We start from the raw sequence: 23,680 nt of genomic DNA on the forward strand, positions 1-23,680 counted from the left end.
GAACTCGCTGGAGAGTGTGTCTCAAGCGTTCATCCTGACCGGGTTGTATCCAAACACGCCTCTGACGATTATCTGGTTGAAGGCATATGCGACACTCATCGGTGAAGAGAACGTGATGCCAATCCTGAGCGGTCCATTCGGCATGTTGTTGGACCCATCTGTACCGCGCTGCATGGTGTCGTGGTTGCAAAGATGAACCTCTCCATGGATGTCGAGAGTGAAGTTGCGCATCATGCAGCCTATTGCGCACAGTTTGAGTCATAACACGACATCCTGTGGCTGCACGAAAATCATTATTCAACATGGTGGCGCTGCTGTCAGGGTTCTTCCGAGCCATAATCCGTAGGTAGCGGTCATCCACTGCAGTAGTAGCCCTTCGGCGGCTTGATCGAGGCACGTCATCGACAGTTCCTGTCCGAACAACATCGCTTTGGTTCACTCCGAGGCTCCTAGACACTTTTCTTGTTGAGAGCCCTTCCTGGCACAGAGTAACAATGCGGACGCGATCAAACCGCGGTATTGAAAGTCTAGTCATGGTGGAACTACAGACAACACAAGTCGTGTACCTCTTTCCTGGTGGAATTACTGGAACTGATCTGCTGTTGGACCCCCTCCCTCTAATGGGCGCTGCTCATGCCTGGTTGTTTACATCTTTGAGCGGGTTTAGTGACGTCTCTGAGCAGTCAAAGGGACTGTGTCTGTGATACAATATCCACAATCAACGTCTGTCTTCGGGAGTTCTGGGAACCGGGGTGATGCAAAACGTTTTTTGGTGTGTGTAGTAGCAGCTAAGTTGTAAGTGTAGAAAAGTGACAATATGATACATCTCCTTTCTGTCAAAAGGAGAAGGTATTAGGAGTATGCAATGAATGACTTGTGTGAAAAATGGTCAGCAGTGTAAGGGACACGTAAGTGCGATGTGTCTCATACAACCAGAAATACGTACGTTCAGGCTAGATGGAGCAGCAGAGAGAAGAAAATTGTGCCCAGGTACAAAAATCTCAAGATATGTGAAAGAATATTGAAAATATTGGGCATGGAGATAAGTACATTAAATATGGTGTAGAGATTGGGAAGACAAAATCAACCGAGAGACTGCAATTGCTCGCGCATTAACGGCAACGCGGATTGGACACCACATATATCGATGTACTTTGACGGAAGAAATCCCTGAATCTGCGTACGCTATCTAATTATATGCATCCGGATACTCTTATGTGATGCGGAACTGACCACTACATGATACGAGAGGCGAACCCGCCAGTATAATAAGAGGCAGGGAGTATTGTGTTGTCAGTAGAGTAGCAGTGACAACAGAATCTGTTGGTTTGGACAGCCCAGCGACTTCGAAGTGGACTAGTCGCTATGTTTCACCTGAACAACAAATCCATCAGAGACTTTTCAATCCTTCTAAAGCTCCACAAGTCAGCTGTTGATGATGTGACTGCGAATTTGAAACGCGAAGGAACGACCACTGCTAAACCAAGATCACAAAGATCTCGTGTAGTGAGTGACAGGGACCGTCGAGCATTACCGTAACGTGTTCACATTCTTCCGCATTTAGGGATTTCTTAAGCGCAATAGGGGAACCACACCTTCTACTGGATTGCCTTAGTGTATGGCGTACACCATTTCTCGAAATTACTTACTTCCAGTCATACACTGTCCGGGGGCGTCACTTGTTTGCACCACCTCAAGTATGGCTTCGCATTGACTACAGAAGAGCTCAGCTCTTAGAAACAGGTCGTTTGCTGTATATAGTTTTTCCTTTTTTTTTAATCGCTATGTTGTTAGCACTCTGGAACTAAAGAGCAATTTCTTCCGTTGATTTCATGCGATTTTCACAACGACCTTTCGCAATGGCCGGCGGTCCCTGTGTGGCAGTACACAAGGTCTGCCTGCCTGGTCTTGGTTTCCTTCGCTTTTCCACTTCACAATCACATAACGAACAGTCAACTTGTGCAGGGTTGAAATGTCAATGTTGGAGAGTTACTCAGCTGACACCCAACGACTAGTTCACGTCGAAGCTATTGAACTGTCCTGACCGACCCACAGCGCCGTTGCTGCATCTCTACTAACTAGGCCACACTGCCGTACATTTATACTGGTGCGTCCGCTGTTCATGACTTCTAGTGACCAGTTCCGTATTAAATAGGGGTGCTTGGATAGTTTTGATCAGATAGTGCATTTCATCTAGTTAACAGGGGCTGTCTTAAATGACTGCCTAAGTTCGTTAATGTAATACTCTGAACTTTCTTTACCTAGTTTCCCTTTGTCCCTTCTGGGCCTTTCCATTTCCCTCCCCTCCCCCTCCCCCTCTACCGCCCTCCCCTCCTTCTATGCAACCCTCTCCCATATTATCTTCGGTTTTCCGGTCTTCCTTTCAAATATGTTTTAAAATTTAAAAAAAGTTTCAAGTTTTATCTGCTCTTAATAACTATCAAAATTCACTACAGTCTTGGATCTTTTAACTGTAAAAACTTGAAGAATTTATTAAAAATTTTTTACGAAAAATAATTTGTGGTATTTACAAGTTCTCAAAGTTTTTTAAGTTTTGAGATTTATTCAGTGGACACTGCTGACAGTTTTTTTTTTGTTGCAGTAATACACGCATCTGATGTTCCTCTTTTAACTCGTTAAACGAGCAACATTAAATCCTCAAGAGATTCCGTAACTTACGGACGTTATTAACGACGATATTTTTCAACTGCGTATAAGCCGACGAAGCGGTAAGTGTGACTATCTGGTTCTGCGTTTCCGTTAGTAGCTGTTTACTTGATGGGTTTGGTACAAGTAGAACATTCCTCCATTTGTTGCAACCACTTCTTGGTTTTTTATTCAGGCCCAAAGTTAGGTCTTAACACTTTTCCATTTTTTCCTCTTACTAATTGTTCGCTATGGCATAATTTATCTAGGAGCCGTCCACCATACTGGGATACGGGTATTCTATTCTATGACATACCTCGTTTTAGTGGTGTTTTGTTCTGACGGACAATGAATGTTCGGCACAAAGTTCCGTCCTTTCTAGCTCTAACGTTTTATTTCTGTGGGTACAAATACTTTAATATTCTCTTGCAAAAGTTACTATTGTTTTTAAAAATTTTTTAAATCTGGAAACAATTTTAGAATTTTTATCATATCAGTGGATGTCTCAGGGTTGTTATTCCTTCTGGATTTACTGTTATACAATGTTCACATGAAGATGTGGCTTTTAGTGCCACGAAATGGGCAGTGATCTAGAAATGAAGCACAAAATACAGTTGAAGCGGTTGATTAATACCCAAGATAAAGTTTAAGAGACTGCTGAGGACGAATCAGTGTGGAAAGAAAATGGATAGCGACTCACTGACGAGGGATGAGATCCTTCGAAGTTCTCTACGGGTGTGTGCTTCGGGCATGGATGTGTGTGATGTCCTTAGGTTAGTTGGGTTTAACTAGTTCTAAGCTCTAGGGGACTAATGACCTCAGAAGTTGAGTCCCATAGTGCTCAGAGCCATTTGAACCATTTCTCTAAGGGTGTACATACACCACAGATTTCAGCCCAGTTTAAAAGGATTGGACATCTCTAAAAAGGGCATCAAATTAATAGGACAGACACACATAGGTATAAAGAAGGTAAATGCGAAGAAACCTTGTGTAACAAAACCAATGCTTCAGTTGATTGACGAAAGAAAGGAAAGTGAAATTGTTCAGGGAAAGACAGGTATACATAAATGTAAATCCTCAGGATTGAAACGAATGGAACGTGCAGGGAAGCTAAGGAAAAATGACTGCAGAAAAATATCAAAAAATTGATTCACCTCATAGAAAAGTAAAAACAACATTCAGTAAGATGAAACTAAAGAGCGACTACATTAGGAGTACAATGTGAATGTCACTATAGAAACGTGTAAACAGTACAGGCAAGCCTCTACGAACAGGGGGAGGTATCTCATTACGTAATACAAGAAGTGGGAATCAAAAAATGTTCAAATGTGTGTGAATTCCTAAGGGATCAAACTGCTGAGGTCAGTGGACCCTAGACTTACACACTAATTAAACTAACTTATACTAACTTACGCTAAGAACAGCACACACACCTATGCCCGAGAGAGGACTCGAACCTCAAGCGGAACGGGCCGCACAGTCCGTGCATGGCGCCTCTAGCCCCGGGGCCACTCCGCGCGGCAAATGGGAATCGATATGGGAGACATAGGAGAACCTGTATGAGAGTTTAAAAGAGTTTTGCCCGACATCCGATTAAATAAGTTGAAAAGCATGGATAACAATACCAATAGTAATGCCAACTACATCTATGGAAATATTTTATAAGACTGGTGCATTTTGAACGTAAATTCATAATCAAAACTCAGAAATAAAAGTCACAGCGTGTTTTACTCTCACTAAAAGCCGTCCTATCTTCTATAGCCCTCTTCGAGCTTCTCATGTTCTCGCATCGTCAGCTACACCAAGTTCCTCCTTGTTCATTAGTTTCGCAGTCCTAATTATCGCCAGGTTGGAATTTCAACTTCCCTCCAAACTTGCACGGATTGGCGGGTTCACTTTGAGCAGTTGCGTACCCGAAGTTGGGAAGCAGACGCCTGCAGCTCCTTCTACAATGAGGAGCTGCCGCAAATACGGTCTTAGGGTCACCCTAAAACTTCGTATACTAGGAAGACACTGAATTGTGTTCCGGACGAACTAAGCTCCAGTCCCAGAAGGGCCATCCTCGTCTAGAATTTCAGGAGTGGCTTAATCGCTGCTGCAAGAGTCCACGGCTGCGCCCGTCCTCCTGCCCCACTGAACGCTACATCTCTTCCCTCACTAATGACTTCGTAGCTGGACGACAAAGTAACAATCCTTCCGGTATTTCAAGAACCCAGACGACAGAACAAGAATACTTCATTGTTCCCCGGAAAAAAAGAGCTATTCGGTCGTTATCTTTCCCTGTGTAAGGATATCGTGTGAATTACAGTAAATCCGCAGTAATTTTTTTATTTTTTAAATTTTTTTATAGTAGGAATACTGCGCCCCACGTGTTGAGCAATTCGGCGGTACGTCCACCCGGCCTCCCGCATGCCCACTATACGCCCTCGCTCAAAGTCCGTCAACTGCACATACGGTTCACGTCCACGCTGTCGCGGCATGCTACCAGTGTTAAAGACTGCGATGGAGCTCCGTATGCCACGGCAAACTGGCTGACACTGACGGCGGCGGTGCACAAATGCTGCGCAGCTAGCGCCATTCGACGGCCAACACCGCGGTTCCTGGTGTGTCCGCTGTGCCGTGCGTGTGATCATTGCTTGTACAGCCCTCTCGCAGTGTCCGGAGCAAGTATGGTGGGTCTGACACACCGGTGTCAATGTGTTCTTTTTTCCATTTCCAGGAGTGTAATTCGTTTTTAATATTCGGCCACGTAAGAGGATAACTTGAACTGCCTAGTATAAACGCGCGTTATACCTGCCATGTTACGGCATGTTTATCCCTGTCCGTCCACTGCTTATCGTTCCTTCTTGCCAGTAGAGTATAAATATCTATGGAGTGTGCGCGTGTTCTCAACATCAAACCGGGCTAGTCACGTGGTACTAGGACGTCGCTGCTTATCTGCAATTTGTAGTAACAGCGAAACTTTAATATTACACCTCTTCACCTGTTTTTACATCCGTTTCTACACGTTTTAGTAGTACTAACAGCGACGGTGCAGTAATGTTGTTGCTGCGGATGTAATGAGAAGTACGTGAAAGGAGAACCACTTAATTTTCATATCTACGTACAACAAATCCCTAATAGCGAATATCATATTGATTTGAGGCGCTTTATATGTTTAAAAATAACTAGGCACGGTATTACACTGTCTTGCATTGTAGAGCAAATTTCTGCAATTTTGTTTTGCCCGTGTGTTTACGAGAGAAGTACTAGATAAATTTGCAAGTGCGTTCAAGCAGCCAGTCAGTGTTTACTTATTCGTGCTATGTTCATATGCAGATAAAATTGATATACGGCAGTGTGATTAATTTCCTCGAGTTTATTCAGGTCCTCAAAACCTTGTGTGTATCTAGGTACTTCTGCATGAGACAGTTACCTGCATCATATAATTTTTTTGTTCTAGTTTCCCGAAAGATGAACAGAGAGTCCAAATATGGCTCCACAGAATAAAAAGAAAGATCTACCCCCCCCCCCCGCCCTTTCCTGTGAGGCATCGGCACACAATACAGTCTCATTGTGACGTAATTGATTAGAACGGAGATTTGACAACATGAGTAAGTGCAGTAGAAAACCTGAAAAGGTGTTGTTGGCTGTCAGTTCCTTTCCCGCACCCGATAAAACGTAAGTAAAGTGGAACTGAGGTTCGATACTGTGGCGAAAAAGCACTAAACCCTTGCTCTTCACAGCTTGAAAACTATGGTGTAAAATTGTTAAAATGTCTATAAAACGCGTATACAAAGTTTCAGGATACTTCTCAAGGTGATGTATCTGTTCTGGCGAAGTATTAACACTCAAAATACGCTAAGCGCCATACTTACTAACATGCACCGTGCAGCAGGAGATGTTGCGGACAGATTTCTCGTTCTGCGCATCCGAATGCTCACTCCATAGATATTTATATTCTATAATCCTGCTGTGTGGACTTTGCAAGGCAATTAACATAACGTTCGAACAGCGACAACTTTCAAGTATGCTAGATACGCTATCTGATCAATGATATCCGGACGTCTATTAGAGGACGTTAATGTAGGGTGTGTGCATCCGTCACCTTTGTAGCAGCTTTAGCTCTGCTGGGGACACTGTCAATGTGGTGTCTGAATGACTGTGGAGGGATGACAAACCAGTCTTCCTGTAGAGCAGAAACCGGAGAACATTTTGATGCCGCACGCAGTGGTCTGTAGCGAAGTCCATGCTGTAACTCTGCATGGGGGCTTAATTAAAATAGAATGCAAATAATTTTAATTTTTTGCTTTAGTAGCTGTCTGTCCGATTACGAAGTCTCGTAAACGGTTGGCCCTGACTAGTATTATTACGCAATCTGACTGCATGAAACAACAACAAAGAATGAAATGGAAATTTTCATTAACACAATTAATTAATTAAGTCCCCAGCAACTATGAAACCTACGAAACCAAAGCACACGTATAACTGTTCTGTGTGTGGAAATGTGATTCAACGTACGCATCTGGCACGGTTCTTCTTCAATAACACAAGAAATTTTAAATATCATTTATACTGAATTAATTAAAGAAAATAAAAATACCATAATTACTCAAGAGAACCAGAATTACACTCTAATCCAAGAACACAAGCCAGATGCTTTGTTGACTGAACCTGTAATGACGCATTATTTAAAACATGGAAATAATGAAAAAAAAACACGGAATATTTTACCTTCATATATATTGACGAAAAGCACTCTGATCATTACAGTATTTCCATTCGAACCATCTGCTGTCTATCCCATCAAACAACTGCATAAAACATGGAACAAGCACTCCTTCCTACAACATCTCGATAAGCCTTACCCACTAGCACATCTCAACACGAACTGACTACTACGAGTCCTCGACAAGCACTGCCCACTACGACATCTCAATAATCACTGCCAGTGGAGGCGGCGGAACAATACTCTCTAGAGCGATCTCTGGCGCTGTGGTTCAGTGTAGCCACCTTTCATATGCCCTTCCTCCACGGGCTAGAATTTGATGGTATTTTTGCCAGCATTGGTGGTGAAACTACCACCAAATTCGTCAAAAAAATACAGACAAAAATAAAAGATAATATTAATACGTAACTATCACATAACTAGATAAAATTTTGGCTTTGCACTGACCTTTCAATAACCTAATATATAAAATACAGTAAGCAATACAAATTCTTTCATACATGTGACTTTACATAACAGTTTACACAAATATTATGTGGTTAAACAGTTCAATCAATAGCGTCAGCAATGACGAATATGTGCAGGTAAGAGTCTCATAACTTTTCACAAACAGTAATACACAAAAAATCAGTTTATACAAATATTCACATAAACGCTTTCCATAGCCCAAGAAACAAGTAGTTGACAGTTCCAGCAGTAGCACCCAGCAATGGTCAACAGGTGCAAAAACCAACAAGTGACATTTTTTCAGTAGAAACAGTCCATCAGTGGCACCCAGTAATGTTGAATAGGTGCAGACACCAACAAGTAACACCATTTCAGTATAAGCAGTTCCATTAGTGCCACCAGCAATGTTGAGCAGGTGCACACAGCAACAGGTGACATCTTTTCAGTAGAAGCAGTCCATCAGTGGCATCCAGCAATGTTGAGCAGGTGCAGACACCAACAAGTGACATCATTTCAGTAGAAGCAGTCCATCAGTGGCACCCAGTAATGTTGAACAGGTGCAGACACCAGTCCATAATATTCACTTTCACTAATCACACTGTTCATCAGCAGAAATTAAACATGTCCTAGTGACACCAATCATGTAGAAAAAGTGCAAATAACAGTCCATAATATTCCCTATCACTAATCACACAGTTCATCAGTAGAAATTAAACATTTCTAAGTGTCACACATCATGTTGAAAAGTGCAGTACCATCACTAATCAGACAGTTCAGGCATGAACAATAGTTTGAATACACATACAAATACTTTTACACTAAACATACAAATCATAACAAACACACAAATGATATCAGATAATTGTCCTATTAACTATTACAATACACAAATAACAGTAAACCTATAATATTTAAGGGTGTCAGTGCAAGCCACTATAAACAAATAAAATAATATTTAGGAGATAGGTGGGTAGGATTAGGAAGGAAAACACACAAAACACACTCACTCATCTTTCATCCACATTAGTGCTACTGTGTAATTGAATAGTGTTAACTGTGTAAATGCAATTCTGTCAAAATTTTATGTTCATCATGTGTATCAAGTAGTAGTGGCAGCAATGTATAAAAGTCAATAATAGTTAGTCAACGTCATAGTCATCATGTCAAGACCAATGTTTGCCAAGCCAGATCAAAATGTACGGTTGCTGAACAACTGTCAGTGAGCCAAGATATGCAATTACTTCCTCTCTTCAAAAAAAAGTTTATACTGCTTAGTGATTTAACAAAGTGTGTGTGTAGACAATCTTCCTTCTACTTGAGTGTTCTAGTCTGCCATCTTCATCCTCCTTGTTCCATATAGACCAACAAAAAAAATATGCTCCTCACTTACTTTACCTCTTATCCACCAAAACTCCAATAATCATCAGCATCACATAATCTCAATACTTCAAGAATACCTCTTCAATACGTCAATACATATAAACCTCAGCACCAATATCATGTCACTTCCATAAGAACTCTTTCCTCTAGTCAGTCTCCTCGAACAAGTACAGATAAAATCCTAGTGCAACTTCAATTCAGCATCCCATACAATCCGAAGACACAGTGTCCACACACAACCTCTGTATAATCAATCTGACCCAAATCTTCTACTCATTATAAATTATAAGATACATTTTGGTTCCTTGTCCATCGTTAAATAAAAGAAATGCATACATGACCTCTAACAGCCTTTAGTTTGAATAACTTTCAGTAAGTAAGTACAATTACGAAGTGTTAATGATCGTGATATTTCAGTGTGTACACCACTTCAAAAATTATGGCAAACAGAAGCAAACATGTGGAGTATTTCTTGTGTCAAGTGTCACTTCCTATTTCAATTGCTCACGAAGAATGCAGTGTAATAACTGTCAATGGTCTAACCCTAGTTTTGGTATGTCATGTCGTTAGCTTCCTTCCTATTAGCATAAGTTTATACAGCTTCCATAAAACCTCCAGCTCATGTGACTTCTATGCAGTTTCTTGTACCAATGTCGTTCGTAGAATTAGCAGTTCATTTTCTTATCTTAAAAATATAAGGCACTGAGCATAAGCAAAACATGCAATAGCGAGTAAATATACCAGTAGAGAACAGAATGTCAACAAGTGGATGCAGCACAATCCCAACAACGAGGCTCTGCCAAGCGAACAATCTACAGTTAATACCATAGTGTAACCTAAACTCCATGTTCGTACACCGTATATCAGCAATTCTATACACCAAATTAAAGAGTACTTATGAGAACAAAAGGAAATGTGTTAATATGCAATACATACGCAAAGCAGCAAATATGTATCTTACATAATAAACAGGCCATTATCATCATATCAGCATAAGCAAATAAATGTTCATACGTAATCTTAATAAGTAAACATGAAGGCGCAAGCAGATAAATCACAAAGTATAACTCACATACATAACCACAGTCAGCACAATTAATCAGTTGACAATTACAATTTAAATAAATAAGCACAGCAGGCACATAATAAAAAATATGACATCAGTGAAAAAGCATAGCAGCCAAGCGATGCATAATATAAATAAGTAACAACACTGTTCATTAATCAATAATTGTCAAAATCAGCAAATGTACACAAGTGCGTCGCTTCACAAGTAAATTCATAGAACATGAAATTAGCACAAAGTATGAATCACGTAATCGCGAGCAGCAAATTACATCTAAAATACGTACCTAAGTGGAATTATATTACCTGAAAAATAAACTCAATTAATAGTTACCTTTTTTAGTTTACTACGTTTTTCTTTGAAATTACATTCTTCCTGAAATTTTCTCCATAGCAAGTCGTCTTAACGTCGGACACGCACAGAATTTACCTGAAGGTCTTAAATACTTTATACAACCGTATTCTGAAAAATACTGAACGTTAATAACATAATTTGTAGAATCACCATAGCTTTATACTGAATTTAATCGGAGAAATTGTGTATTTGTTTACGGCTGTTAGTGCATTCGCACTGAGCGCTCGATCAGCTGTAGGCGCGTGACGTAGGAAGTAATTGTTTGCGGTCAACGACTGCCTTGTGCGGCGCGCAGACTTGACTGTTGCTTTGAGTATCTGCCGCCGCCGGAACACGGCGCGGTATCCTTGCATTCTCCACATGTTTACGTATAACTGTTGGTTTCTCAAAAGTATGTCATTCCACAAAAATTTTTACGTTCGAAATGTGATGTATTCCCTTGGAGCGTCGAGATTTAAGAGTTTCTACTTCAACAGTGTTATCATGAATGATTTTGCGAACCTTATATGGACCGTTATAAAGCAGAAAAAATTTGCGACACAAGCCTTTTCCTTTATGAGACAAACGGTGGGACTTAATTAATACCTTCTGACCAACTGACAAAGTTTTTAAACGACCAGGACGCTTAGCTGATTTCTCTCTTCTAGCAGCCGCAGATGCAATATTTTGTAGAGCCAGGTTGACAACTTCAGAATGCCGCAGTTTCCGTGAAGGCGGAAAAGGAACGATTTCAGAAATGCGATTTGACGGTGCTTTGTTTTTAATATCAATAGAGGCGGTAAAGAAGTTGAATCATTAGGGAGTTCATTCAGAATGTTTTGAAAAGTATGAAGATACTGATCCCACGTTCTGTGATTCTGATGACAATAAAGACGGCACAATTTATTGATTTCCTTCATCCAACTTTCTGAAGCATTAGATTGAGGGTGAAAAAGTGAAATAAAAATTGGTTTAATCTTACGACGCCGTAGAGTACGAAGCCAAATTTTAGAGCGAAACTGTGATCCATTATCTGATATAACCTTATCAACATGACCAACTTCTTTAAGAAAATGTTTGATGAAAACATTAGATACTGAACGAGCTGTTGCTCTGCGTAAAGGTGTAAAACACACATATTTTGATGTCAATTCCACTGCTACGAAAATGTACGCAAAACCATTAGTAGAACGAACCACTGGACCGAACAAATCAACTGCAGCCATGTCCTTTAATTTCGCTGGAATGATAGGAAACAACGGTGCTCTGTGAGAAACAGTTGGCGGCTTAGCCTTTTGACATAATTTGCATTTGGCAAGAACAGATCGAATACGTTTTTCCATATTACTGAAGTAGCAATTTTCTCGTAATTTATGAAAGCATTTTCTGGGACCAAAGTGCGCATAACTAAAATGTGTGTACCAAATCAATTTATTGACCCACTCATCAGGAATACAAACTAACCAAACAGAGTTGTCGACCGATTTTCGTTTGAAAAGAATGTCATTGCGGACTAAATAATGCTGTCTAATCGCTACGCTTTCCTTTCTCCTCCACTTCTCCTTAATGTCCTTCCAGATTGGATCCTTATTTTGCTCCTTAGCGATGTCCTGGAGCGAAGACGAAATAAAGTTCTCAAACGCAACACCTTGAATGTACATCAAACAATAATGGTTTTCTTTGCAGTCCTCTTCAGCACTTTGTTTCAAACCCATAGGTGCACGTGATAAAGCATCAGCAACAATATTTGAAGATCCCTGTATGTAAACAATACTAAAATCAAATTCCTGTAGGTACAACGCCCATCGTGACAATCTGCCATGAGTTAATTTTGTCGACATAAGAAATTCCAAAGCTCGATGATCAGTGTAAACCTTAGTATGTCTACCGAACAAAAATGTGCGAAATTTTGTGAAAGCCCAAACAACAGCCAAAGCTTCAAGTTCCGTAATCGAATAATTCTTTTCGGATTTAGAGAGAACACGACTTCCAAATGCAATAGTCTTCTGTACTACAACGCCGTTTTCTTCTATCTCTTGAAATAAATGTGCACCTAGGCCTTTGTATGATGAGTCCGTCGCCAAACAAAAATCTTTAGACAAATCCGGATGTGAAAGAAGTGGAGCAGCAACTAAAGCATCACGAAGTTGTTCAAATTCTGACTGAGCTTCCTCATCCCAACACCAGTTAGATTTCTTTCCAGATAGTTCACATAAACGAGGTGTGGCCAAATCGTCCAATCTAACAAAGCGTCTAAGAAAATTACAGACACCAAGGAAACTACGAACATCACGTTTTGTGGTAGGAACCGCATAATTACGAATTGCGTCTAGCTTCTCTGGATCAGGAAGAATACCGTCTGTAGAAATAATATGACCGAGAAATTTCACCTGAGAACGACCAAATTCAGATTTTTCCAAGTTCACTGTCATGCCAACTCGTGCAAAAATACGTAATAATGAATCCAAAATTTTGTTATGCTCACTCCAAGAACGTTTAGCAATAAGAATATCGTCAACATATGAAGTAATATTGTCACGAAGATAAACAGATAAAATTTCATTTAAACTACGAATGAATGCTGCAGAAGATGCAGTAAGTCCAAACGGTAATTTCCGAGACTGGTAACAGTTACCAAAGGCTAAAAAGGCAGTATATTTTCTACAATCAGGGTGGAGTTCTATTTGCCAAAAACTTGCGCGCATATCAATCGTGGATAAAACTTTAATTCCATGGAAATGTTGAAGAAGTTCATCTAAATTTTGTGGACGGTCAGTTTCAGGAATAATAATATTATTTATCTGTCTGGAATCCAGAACCAAACGAATTGAACCATCCTTTTTAAGAACCACGTGTAATGGGCTGGTATAAGGGCTGACTGCTGGCTCAATAATGCCCTGATCTAACATGTATTGAAGTTCATTCTTAACCTTGTCTCTGTAAGCCAAAGGAATAGCGTACGTTTTTCCTCGAAATGGTGTGTGTTCTTTAACTTTAAATAGATATTGTAGGCCTTGCATAGTTCCTGTGTGATGACTAAACACTGTAGCATGTGAAGTCAAAATGTGGTGCAGCTCTTCTCTTGTAACATCATCTGGCACTTCAGCTTTCTTAACCTTTTCATTAATTAATTATTCGCTACTAATTACATCCTCCATCGCGTCTCTGTATCTATTGTCATTGTCATGAATAAACACACTGTCGTCATAATGCTCAACGAAAACATCAGAAGTAAGAAACCTTAAACATTTTGTATCTGATTCAGATCTTGCTAAGCACTCGAAAAATTTCAAACATTTCGGCATTCCGGCAACAGTCAAATTCACACTTCCTTCTTTAAAGTTCAAAATTGCCTTATGTGTGTTAAGAAACTCCATACCTAATATAATCTGTGTACTGAGTAATGGAACAATAATAAAATTAGCAGACAATTCGTATCCTTGACAAATGAAATTTAGGTTGGTCTGTTGTTTAACTTCCACACCTTTTCCAGAAATCGCTCCTCGAACTGTAGTTTTAGAAATAGGTAACACAGGACAGGCAATAGTTCTTTCACATATACGAAAAACTGATTCACTAATGACGTTCAATGGGCTCCCAGAATCTAAAACTGCAGTGAACTTATTCTTACCCACACATACTTCAATAACAGGATGTAAAAATGCGTCTACATTATTTTCCTTTTCGCCTAGCAAAATGTCTCTCATATCTTCCAGGCGTACGTAGTGTAAAGTTGTAGTGTCATTACTTTCTGAACCGTCTATATTGCTGCCAGAAGCCGAAGCTGCAAGTCATGGTCGATTGTTTGCGTCACGTCTTTGATTATTCCCGACATTTCGCGGATCAATTTCTACTATTTCCACTTGTCTCTCTGAATTTCTGTCACGCGGAGGATGCCAATTAGGTCCTTCCTGTCTGTTAGATGCAAATTCTTGGTTGTGTCTGTTATTAAAATTTCTGTTTTCCTGTCTGTCTGCATAACTACTTCTTGTATAATTTCGACTGTCACTTCTGAAATTACTGTTAGACCTACAACCCTGGTTATTTCTGTAGTAAGAATTTCTATTACTGTATGGATAATTTCTGTCTTGATGATACCGATTACTGTTTCCGTATGATTGATCATTCCGGTACGAATTACCGTTATTATAATTGTCTGTGTAATTTCTGTTAGAACGTCTGTTATTGTCATAAGGCTGGTATCTATTGTCCTGTCTGTTACGTCTGTCATTCTCAAAGTTACCCATATAACGCCCGTTCCGATCACTATCCCTTTTCTCTGAAAATCTATTATAATTACTGTTACTGAAAAAGTTACAAGAAGTCCCGTCGTCGTTGTCATACTCAAGTTCTTGTAACAAAGTCTTAAAAGTCTCAATGTCGTCTTTACATCTTCCAGCTAAAGCAATTTGTCTTATGGATTGTGGCAGCTTAGTTAAACAAATGCGAATTAATTCAGTCGGGCTATAAGGGTTGGAGAGGAACTGATTCTTTCGAATCATGTCTTCAAAGTATTCTGCCGGCGTGCGGAACTCAGACTGTTTAAAATTACGCTGCATAATCAGACTATGTTTGACTCTGTCTTGTGTGTTTTCGGACCAATATGCCGATAGAAATGCATGATAAAAATCATTCAGATTATTACAATCTCTAATGAGTGCGCGCATCCGCGTCGCCGGTTCGTTTTCTAAATATCCACACATAAATTCCAGTTTGTGACTTAGTGGCCAATTTGGTGGGAGTGCATACATAAATTGATGTAACCATGCACATGGATGTATGTCATTCTTAGAATTGCGGAAGATCTTAAATTTCCGAACAGTCAAAAAGTGTTTATAGTCAAAGTTTTCGCCTCGTGGCGACAAAGACCTACCGCGTCTGTCCCAGTTTGAATGTCGATTATTGTCAAGTTCGCACGCCTGGCGCTCTCTTGTTGCATCCCGTAAATGAAACAAATTATTTTCTTCAAACCCCTCTGCTATCTGTGATTCCAAATTTCTTTTGCTGTCTTTTCCTACAATTTCCCCTTCAATTTGTTTGACTTGCTTTCGTAATGCCTCAACTTCCCTTTTAACACGTTCATTAAATTTTCCCTGATTTTCAACATGTTTATTTATGTTCTGGTACTCTTCAGTTTCCGCAAATGGCGATGGAGCTATGGAGCTGTATCATCCGAATATCTGTCCCCATGTAAACTAAGATTTGTCAATTTATCAGAAATTTCCTCAACTCTTTCCGATAAGTCACCTATTTTTTTTTCTGTTTACTTACGTCTTCCGTAAGTGTCGCGACTCGGGTTTCAGTGTTGACACATTTGGTAGTTAACTGTTCATATTGTTGTGTTAGATTATTTATTCTGTCATTTGGTACGGATTCCTCGATTCTCTCAAATATTTCTTCCTTATCGTGTGCACGTTGTAAATTTAACTCTGAAAATTTTTGTACTATCACGCGATCTCTTTCTTCCTGTTCTCTATCTTGTTCCCTTTGTCTAATCTCTACTGCAATTAATCTATTATTGTGAGCATTCAAAATCGGTTGTACTTCCTCTCTAATTTCTTTCTTTAATTCATCCTTCATGTTTTTAAAACATGTCCCTATTCGCGAATCTAACCGTGTTTCCATTGTTTTTAATTCAGATCCTAACTGTGATCCCAGTGAGTCAAACCGTGTTTCCATTGTTCCCATATCAGTTTTAATTGTTCCTATCTCTGTTTTTAATTCAGATCCTAACTGCTCCATTGTTCCCCTTTGTAAGTCTAACCGTGTTGCCAAAGTTCCCATCTCTGTTTTAATTGTTCCCATTTGTGTTTTAAATTCAGATGCCAAATTTAATATTACACCCATCAACTGCTCCGTATTAACTTGTTCGAAATTCCTTTCGCCCCTAACATTTCCCGCAAAACCAGTTTCATTCGTCATAGCTGTAAAGCTATCTGTGTTCGATACTATTCCAGAATTTTCTATCGTTAATCTCGTATTCTGTGAATTTTCTGATTGAGAAAAATTTTGAAATGGTTCTGGATTCAACGTACGCATCTGGCACGGTTCTTCTTCAATAACACAAGAAATTTTAAATATCATTTATCCTGAATTAATTAAGGAAAATAAAAATACCATAATTACTCAAGAGAACCAGAATTACACTCTAATCCAAGAACACAAGCCAGATGCTTTGTTGACTGAACCTGTAATGACGCATTATTTAAAACATGGAAATAATGAAAAAAACACGGAATATTTTACCTTCATATATATTGACGAAAAGCACTCTGATCATTACAGTATTTCCATTCGAACCATCTGCTGTCTATCCCATCAAACAACTGCATAAAACATGGAACAAGCACTCCTTCCTACAACATCTCGATAAGCCTTGCCCACTAGCACATCTCAACACGAACTGACTACTACGAGTCCTCGACAAGCACTGCCCACTACGACATCTCAATAATCACTGCCAGTGGAGGCGGCGGAACAATACTCTCTAGCGCGATCTCTGGCGCTGTGGCTCAGTGTAGCCACCTTTCAACTCATTCCAAAGATGTTCCACATGTTTCAGGTCGGGACACTGGCCGGCTCAGGATTGCTGTTGTCGACAAACCATTTCCTCACTCATGCTGCTGTATGACAGGATGGATTATTAAGCAGACACGAACAATCTTCGGTTGCGAAATGCTCCTGTCCTGTTCACAGTACAAATTTCTGTAAAATGAATTTATATCTTTCCGCATTTAGTGTTTTCTTAATCGGAACAAGGGGATCACACCCAAAGCACGGAAACCTCATACCACACACCATAACATCACCTCCTCCTTACTTCATTGTGGGCACTAAACATGATTGCAGGTAACGTTCTGCAGGCAGTCAACAAACCAAAAACCTCCTGTCTTATTGCCCAGGGTGCAACACGATTCATCAATTGAAATCAATCGCTTCAAGCCATCTACTGTGAAGTGGCGTCGCTGTTAACACCACCTCAAGCGTCACTATCACTGACAACAGTAATGTATGGCTAAAGATGAACTACTAGATCACTATACAGCATTATTTCAAATTTGTACGCGTAGTCACTGTGCCAGCTGGTCTGCTAGTAGCACGTTGGAGCTAGAGAGTGACTCCTTCCGCTTAAATTGTGCAATTTTTTCCAACTGCACTCAGCAATGCTCAATGCTCCCTGCCTGTCATTAGCTCAGTTCCACCCGGTCTCGCTGTAGCTGCTGTTTTCACTTCATGTTTCTACTTTGCTGTCACGTAATCAACAGCCGAGTTGGTCTGCTTCAGAAGAGTTAAAGTGTCCCTGACCGATCTGTTATTCGGTTCAAATGCAGTGGCTAGTCGACCTTCGAAGCCACTCAGCTCTCCTGACTGATTAATTCTGCTGTCAGTGCTCCTCTACTAACAACACAGCATTCCCTGACTTCTTTTATACTGCCGGGTCTGTCTTTCGATATCTAGTGGTCAATTCCGCTTTACATAGGGAACTCCGGATAGCTTTGAGCAGATCGTGTACACACTGAAGAACAGCTGCGGATATTATAAGATGATTTGGCATGGAGGGTTGGATAGAATCTGTTCCTCAGAAAGAGCAGCCATGGATGCTAAATGAAAGCAAAAGGCAGTTTATCGTACGAAAGACTACGAGGTAATCCACGATTACATGTCCTAAAAATTCTGCGAGAATGTAGTAAGCAAACAAGTGTACCAGATTTCCAGAGTGTTAGCAGAGAAAAACGGTATCCGAAAGATCGACAAGAAAAAAAAGCTGTTTATGAACAAAGGGATCCAAAGTAACAAATGTCACTTCGCAACGGACCACATTAAAAAAGGGTAAGAGTGACGAAATATGTTTATTCTCTGGTGAGATCAAATGTCAACGTCTTTTTAGCAGACGAAAGACTTATAATGTGCAGGCTAAACAATTGCAAATTATCATAAAACACGGTCGCGACAATGATATGGTATAAGGCCTATTTCCTCATCCAGTGTCAGAGAGATTTCTTTCATTGACAACACGTTAAACAAGGAAGGATAACTCAACATACTTAAAAAAAACTGGATAAGAGTGCAGAATACTTTTGGATTACGTCTACAGTAACATTTTTGTAAGATAATGACCTGAAGCACACATCATACCCTGCGAAACGATGGCTTCGTTATAACTGTCACAAAGCTATATCGGCGCCACCACACTCGGTAGATTTTAATCCCACGGAGAATATTGATGACGGACGCAGTAAAATGAGCACGATAACTACAACGCATGCCACTCCATGCCTCAAAAACAAGTAGAAATAATAGTGAGAACAAGCTAGGTTTCAGTACACCATAAAAATCGCTGATAACATGCAAGAAGGATGTTTTAAAGCGATTATAAAGCTGTAGGGATATCTCACAAGTTATTGTGTTCCAATGTTATTTCTTTCTTCAGTAACAACTGTGTTTTGAGCAAATACTAAAGGCACTGTAGTGTTAAGCTGCAGAATATTATTTTAGAAAATACTGACTTAAAATATTACTTAAGAAACAGTTTACGTTTGTTAAGAGAATGCATTCTACATTTACTGAAATTTCTTTCGTTTGTTAAATGTATATATAAAAATAAAATAAACATACCATTAGAAACAGTGAAGTTTTCTAATATTAATGAAAGCCTCTACACGTATCCATGTGATGATGTAACTGTTTTCCGATCAGCTGTACAGCTTAATCACAAATAGTTCACCTCATCCCACTCGCTGTGCCTTGTGCGGTGAAATCAAGACGACACATCTTCTCCCAAGGGATGAAATACGTGACTAGTAACTGGTCGTCGTTAAAGACTCGACGTGCTCTTTCCTTCTGGGTGGTACTACAGACGGCGTGTAACTGTTTCCATTTGTTCTGGAATAACAAGTCGTGAAAGTGGCCCAGTTGTATCTTCCCTCATTAGGACCAGACACGAGACTCCTAATAGTTCTATGGAACTACATTGAAGCAGGCTAAGCTTTTATCTCATCTAAATAATGAATTCGGCTGTTTGTAGGGATGCCAACTAGTTCCTATTAAAAACATCCCCAAAGATAATACATCAAACTATACTAAAATCTTGCGTAATCATGCGGACGCAAATCATCAAACTTTCTTACTAGTCAAAATACAATTAAAACCCTTTATCGCTTTCTATCTTAGGAACAAATATTATTGATATATCATGAGACGAATTACGCAGTCATGAACCCAACATATAATCTGATTCGCACGCAGATTGTAATCTCTCACCCTACAATAGGCTTTGTAAACATGACCGTGGTCACGTAAGGTTAATAGAATGAGAAAGTTGGTTCAAATGATTCAAATGACTCTGAGCAGTATGGGACATAACATCTGAGGTCATTAGTCCCCTAGAACTTAGAACTACTTAAACCTAACTAACCTAAGGGCATACACACATCCATGCCCGAGGCAGGATTCGAACCTGCGACCGTAGCGGTCGCGCGGCTCCAGGCTGAAGCGCCTAGAATCGCTCTGCCACAACGGACGGCTTGTGAAAGTTGTGAGAGTCGTTTCCGAAGTAATAACTGATTGGTAGGGAAAAGCGTACAACTTATTTTTACAAATGACTTACTCCACTCTCGTCTTACGTACAGTTTCAATAAACATCATGATATATCACATACAATAATGACACGAAAAGGTGCCACGAAGTTTTGAGAAACCTACAGCAAGTCAATGACGTTATTTATGAATGCAGTCACCATTCTGATTGGATAGATTTTGTTCATTGACCGGTCAATTATCGGAACAGTAAATCATTAGATAAATAATGTCAACAAATACGTGCTGACGAAATAGTACGCTTTACGAAATAAGAATTAAAAATGTTAGAAATGGTTTTAAATGACTAAAAAAAATAAAATCTAGCAATCTGGAAGAAATGCACGGATAATCGGTACAGGGATCGTTAAGGGACGGAGTATCCTTGTTACAGTCAAAATTGCGTTATCCCACAGTAACGTTTACCTCCACAAGGAAAACCTAGTAACATACCAAATAAATATTGTAGAATAACACTATTTTAGATAATCTGGTAGTACTTGCATTAATTAATTGAAATTAATCAAGACTCAAGGCAGTTGTAACGCTGAAATATGAACCCTCAGGACAAACAGAAGACGGATTCATAAAATAATTATGACATAAAAAATTCAGTGAATTACAGTTTTAGTTTTAGTCTTATTTACCAGTAATATTTCATTTAAATTCACTTTAGTATTTACTTTGGCTGAAACTGTAATTATGTGTACTTCCTCTGATATAGAACAAATTGACTTACTTATTGCGGTTTCATTACCTTCCTATTAAAAGGAAACTGGCATAAGTTTTTCTAGTATATTCCTTGGCAGATTAACAATACTCAGTTGTACTGAAATAGGAAAGGTGCAGGATACTAGCCAAGGTAGGGATATAGAATTTCACATAACTAATATTATTATTTCGTTTTCACAGAAATCTCCTGAAATCCACTGCATATGACTTACGAAAGGTGTAAGTTAATTAGATGTGTATCGGCGTCTGCGACAACGTCCCATTAGCTCCAGTTGTTATGAGAACTCTCTGGTCAATTGCACACGATTTTGGGAAGGGATTTTGATGTTTCTTGTAGCTTAATTCGTTTGCTCACATATGCTGATTTTGCTGTGCCTCGTGAAATACAACTTAATCTCACGTGGGCAGCTTCTCGTCTTGCATGAGATACGCACATCTACCCTGTATCATGGGTGTACTTGGCTGCCGAGTGCGCGCACTCTGACGTAACAAGACAGTGCCATGAGGCGTTGCTACCATATAGTTTGCACTTTGCCACACATACAAGAACACTTAACTTTTCCTAACGTTTTCCCACTGGAATTGATCCAGAATAATAATAATTTGCATATACTTACAAATGTGATTTAAAGATCGTTTTACAAAAATCACCTTAAAAGAAAAGTCATATTTTGTTTTCGCTGCAAGTGAAACATCCAAACTACAGAAAAACCAATATTTGTACAAATAAAAAATTGGGTAATGTTTACAGAAGATACTGAAAAACATACCCAACACTATGTCATCAGACATACCACTGACTAGTTTGGCAAGTATGATTTTACTGAGTGGTCATTCATAACATTGCCTTTGATGCGCGCGTGATTTGTGTCTCCTTAGTAAGTTATCTACTTATTTAAGATACCGTACAAAGTTATTTTATAATTTCGTCATGGCAGTACAGTATCAAGAGGTTCTCCCAGCTATTTTGAGTGATGTTTTAATATTAACTTAGTATTAATACACAGAAGTAAGAGATATTGAGCTCTGAGTGGAGGATAACACCATCAATCTTTTATCAGAGCAGCGAATCAAGCGCAAGCGTTCCCTGTTGATGCAGTGCTGAAGACTGGTGCATCAAAGTAGCACTATCTGTCAAGGTTGCCTCACACCACCTTGTGATAGCATATGTCTGCTGCTACAGCCACGCTCAGAAGATATGTAATCGGCGGGAACCAAACAGTGGCTCCTATCTTGGAACAAATGATTTTAGGTTAAAAAATGTACAATAGAATGCTCTGATTTGTGTTTTACATATGAAGATTGTCTTTACACAATGAGAGAGCATGTACACTATGCGCTATATTCTGTACATTGTAGGTCAACATTGCATCACTTACAACAATATAAGACTTTTTTTAATGTCTCATATTATAAATCATACAGTTCATTTGGGAATACAAATGAAGAGAAAATGTTGCATCACCCAGCACCAACGAAGAGTGTCTTTAAGATCTCTTGTCATTAATCCTGTAGCTAAGAAAGGGAATGAAGCTAACACTATTATGACACATCTCTTCAAGCATTGATGAAGTTAAATCAGAGTAGGCTTAGTAAGGCAACTGATTGTTCGTCACTGATAACACTCTGAACCTTGGTAGTACTGTAGAATCAGGCTAGTAATTTTCCACTGAGAACTCATATCTCCATTTGAAGTGTCGAAGATACCTTTAGTGTGTGGTATGACATTATGATAAATGTTCAACAATCTATTCCGTGTGGCACACAGGATCACTAAAACTCATAATCGATATTTAAGTGTGTGCAAAAATTAGTTAAATCCCTGGCAAATTCATTGAACTTGTGGTTTTACAATACATTGAAAATAAACTATGAACCTGAAGTATAAAATTGTTTCATATTACAAAAATCTGAATTGTACATGCAGTACAGTCTCTCTAAGAAAAAAACCTACTAATATCAAATGTGAAATTACGAAAAAATATGAAGCTTTCACACATACTGAGAATATGACCCTATTACTAGGAAATACGTGAAATAATACAAGAGTGTTGCATAAAAATGTATGATAAAGCTTGTGTACAAAGCATAAATATTTGTAGATTGCTATAATCACTGTGATCAGAAAAAACTATATAAACAAATAATTATGCAGTATTCTGTGCAAGATACAAAATTGAAGTTTAGTAAGTGGAGCAACTTAAAAAACCTCAATATCTTATAATAGTGACAAATAGCCATGAAAATGTACAAGAAAATGTGTTGTGCACATGGTAAAAGTCTTACGTTGCCCAATCACTTAAAAACGTCTGGTTATGCAGAACTAACAACAAACATGTAAAACATACAAATGGTGGTAATAAAAATACATATGTGAAAAATATACACTCACACACAATATTAGAACAAGAAGGTACATAGACCAGAAAGAAAGAGTTAACAAACAAATGTATCATGGCACACTTCAAGGAAAAAGAAAACGGAACTGAGTGCACTTCAGAGTCAAAGTCTCAGTCAGTTTTGTGTGATATTCTATCATGGTGTCATATACTTCTCTAATGTACTGATCCTATTTCTTAGTTCTGATACCTTCGCCAAAAAACGTCTTATTCACGTAATAATATTTTTCATTTCAATTTCACTGCCAAAAACTTCAAAACCATACATCTTCCAAATATTACACTATCACATCGTCACAACCACATAACGTAACTATTATTCAACCTGCCCACAATAATTTATATTTCTACATTATAATGAATATCTTTCTTCAACAATGCTCACACATTTAG

The sequence above is a fragment of the Schistocerca nitens genome, chromosome 5, assembly GCF_023898315.1.
Source record: "Schistocerca nitens isolate TAMUIC-IGC-003100 chromosome 5, iqSchNite1.1, whole genome shotgun sequence".
Lineage (NCBI taxonomy): Eukaryota > Metazoa > Arthropoda > Insecta > Orthoptera > Acrididae > Schistocerca > Schistocerca nitens.